This window comes from Limulus polyphemus, unplaced genomic scaffold, assembly GCF_000517525.1.
Source record: "Limulus polyphemus unplaced genomic scaffold, Limulus_polyphemus-2.1.2 Scaffold12579, whole genome shotgun sequence".
In the NCBI taxonomy this organism is placed as follows: Eukaryota; Metazoa; Arthropoda; class Merostomata; order Xiphosura; family Limulidae; genus Limulus; species Limulus polyphemus.
In genome coordinates, this window is record NW_013678189.1 from 3,843 (window position 1) to 7,553 (window position 3,711).

Below are 3,711 nucleotides of genomic sequence, written 5' to 3' on the forward strand. Positions count from 1 at the left end.
GGGATCACCTAAAGTTGGTCCTAACGTGGATAGTCAGTGGCGAGATCTAGTGTTATCAATTGTTTAACAAGATGTGATTATCATGTTTGTCTTCTCAGAAACTCAATTAAGAAAGGTGCTAAGACTTAAACCTATCCAATGTAGAACAATACATAAATGGGCAAGTATCAGAGATGTTCTCAAACACATTTTTTTCTAGTTTTACCATTCTGTACACGAAGGTGATATCTGCAAGTTGTACCAAGAATTTATTTTTCACATGATATTGTTTGTTTAGATAGTAGGATTGTCAGAACGTGTATCTTATCAACAAAGTACGGTCAGTGATATAATCAGTCCCTCTCTCATGATCAATTAGGATGACATTACGTTTAAGCTAAAGGCCTTCTAAACATTCAAACTATCTAACATAGTCAGAGGCAGTAATAAATTGGGTAAGGATCACGTCCAGTCTTGATTGGAGTTGGTCAGTTTTACTCACCTTGGAATCTATCTTGTTACCTTAAAACTATACAAACTAAATCCAAACTTACTACATGTATCTTCAGGAATCTTGACAAGTTTTTACTTAATATTATAGGCACGTTCTACAAAAACATTAGCTTTTTTAATAAAGCAATTTTTGTACATTCCTGAAGCCTTTACTGAATCGGTCTGAGTGAAAGGCGATTTTCAAACTAAGAATAAAAATATTTATTTTCATCTTACACTTTTCAAAGCTGAGATAAAGGAAATCATGAGAGCTAAGACTGAGAAACAGTGATTGCTTAAAATTGATAAAACTACACTTATATTAAATTATAAGGTTCAACTTTTCGCTATTTTGTTTAAAAACCAGTTCACATCAACATCGTAATTCAAATGAAGTAAAAATTATAAAGTGTTTTATAATTTCATGTTCACAATACAAAACCATAATGTATTTTAATATGTATTACTTAGCCCACAAAAGTCATAAAGAACTTAGACATTATAGTTTCATTCTTAATTTATCAGTTATAACTTTTTGTTTATTTTTAGGACATAGGAAATGAAGATTGTAATGAATTAAGAAAATAATTCATGCTAATATTCACTACATAAATTAGACTGTGAAATATATCCAAAAAGTAGAAACAGGCACACATGAAGACCTGTAAAAGAACATTGATATTCCACAGCCATCATTCCCACTGAGATTAAAAAAGCAATGCTTAAAGTACTGCTTAACATCTTCACTGAAAAAGTCACTCATTTGGTTGTTTGTATCCAAAATACACTGAAATGTTTTTTTCTACCTGCTCCAAAATTGAGTGATCCAAAACAATATGTTCTTCCATAAGAGGAGGCTTAGAATCACATGACCCTGGAATGAATGACATACATCAAGCCGTTAAAGTAGATATAATGTCCATAAATAAGGTTATGTACTTATGCAACATCAATATGGTCAACTTTATGCCGCATATTTTGACACTTTTTATGGTGGGAATTTTAAAAATCACGGCCCAAAAGGCAATAAAAGATTAAAATTTAATTATGAATAGTTGTATAAGGTTAAGAACTTTAAAACCATTTAGTGTAAAGAAATCATGTTTCCTGTTACAATTTGAATAGATAACAATAAGAATAGATATAATATGAAGATTTATCGAAAAAAGACAGAGTTAAACTGACAGTCCGGATCCTCAGTAGCGGCTCCTCATATATATATGAGAAAGGTGGGTAACAATTAGATAACTTTTGCTGACAAAGAATAAGATGATTAGTTTATTTTGTGGTGAATATTTTAACATGAAGGAAATGTTACACTAACCAAGTCACATATAGCTCGTGCCACTCATGAACTGTTAGTCCTAGCGAGTGTACGTCGCAGAAACATTTTATAATTAATATTTATTTATATTACCTACTTTAACCTTATCTAGCCTAAAAGTTTCTAAGTTTTACATTTTTAGTTACTTTTATAATAATAAATAAATAATAGATAAGAAAAACAAGAAATATATCACTCACCTGTGTAGTCGTTTTTTTTTGCCGTCAACTGTCCTCTTTGTTACCCCTACTATTTTACATCAATGCTACTAGTCTACAAAATATTTTTTCAGCGAATAATATAGAATAATTTCATGTGAACAGCTAAGAAACTGGACCTTCTATGAGAAATTTTCTGGCTCTCTAATCACGTGACTTGAGCAGTTAAAAATTCAACTTTAACTTCCACTATGTTCATGTGGGAAACATTTTTTCTCTTCAGCTAAATTGTCAATTAACTGTAACATCACGTGGTATAAAACATATGCCAGTCAATCAATTGAAGTCTAAGCTATCTGTTGGTTATAAATTTAAGTAACACCAAGGTAGAGGTAGGCGTGGAGAGTGGGTCAAATCTATATATTCATTTGACCTTTTAATGATGATTATTCATTCGTTCATTTTAACTATTAAAGGTGCTTTGTAAATAAGAAAGCCCTAAATTATAAAAGTATATAAAACTTCGACAAAAAGTAAGTATTATTTTTAAAACTTAACGTATAAATAGCTTTATTTTATAATATATTCCCTAAATATCTTTGCGCTGCTTGATAAACTGTTTTCTTGACCTACCTAGTCAATAAATGACAACATAAAGTAATTAATATATCATGGGGCATGATATGACCATTAATATTTTTTATAATTAAAGTGAATGAAAATATAAAGCTAAGAGCAACGAGGGGATGATATATTCTTTTATTTTGACATATCTTTTTAGAAATGTAATTGTTAATTTATTACATCAGCAATCGGCGTTCTGAAACATGGCAAGAAAATACGAAAGTGGTTTCCAGAAAAGGAAAAAACAAAAGAAGAAACTAGAAAAAATAAAATCTGCTTTATAAAAAGTTCCCGAGCTATCCAACTTTTTCTCAGTTTCTAAGGATACAGAGGAGCAGAACAACCCAACCAGCCTTTTCAAGGACAAAGCTTCTACCCTGAGTGTTATTCAACCCACTGTACAAACTTAAAAATTCTAGCACAAGTGTAGCTTCATCCCCGTTATGATTCGCAAAAGGAAAGATCGTGTCAGGTTGAAAATCTCACTACTAATTCTGGTGAGGAAGACGATTTATCGTTTCATCCAGCGTTATGGCCAGCGGAAAGGAAAATAATTTTGGACTCGCAAAAATATGATTCCAGAACAAAATACAGCAGAGGAAGATTTTTCAGCGTCAAAGAGAAGTGTGCATTCAACAGATTTTCAGAGATGCTGTTAATTGAACTGTTTAAAGATTAAACTCAAAAACGGCGAAACACACAAAAAAAAAGAGATTGGTTGATCTATTCTCCTTTTTCTGGAAATTGTTTGTGCATTATTTTTAAAGATTCTGATGACTCTTTTATAAAAGTATTCTGCGATTGGTCACATGGTTCTAGAGCTATACAAAACCATGAAAAAAGTAAAGCCTACATTTATTCTGTGCACTGCTGGGTGGGACAAACTAATAGCATAGGAAACTGTGGATTCAAAGTTAAACAATGATTTAGAATACCAAATACGATATTGGAGGGAGGTATTGCGTCGAGTTGTTAAATGTCTAAAATTCTGGTGTGGAATAATTAGCTCATATTCTGTAATTAACTTAATATGTATTATTGTAATTAACTTCAAATTTGCCTGTACCATATTCAAGGGGCCTAAAAAAATGAGTGCGCCAGGGCCTCAAACTACCTTAATGCGGGCTTGAGTTT

The 3,711-nt window shown here is 31.6% G+C and overlaps 1 long non-coding RNA gene across 1 annotated transcript; it reads right to left on the minus strand.

The window, feature by feature from the left end:
- Positions 1-669: 669 nt before the first annotated feature.
- Positions 670-2,205, minus strand: LOC111083982. The gene is made up of 2 exons (XR_002609340.1): positions 1,996-2,205; positions 670-1,345 (listed from the first exon to the last, which is right to left on the minus strand). It is a non-coding gene; the product is annotated as an uncharacterized LOC111083982 (long non-coding RNA).
- Between the last annotated feature and the right edge of the window lie 1,506 nt (positions 2,206-3,711).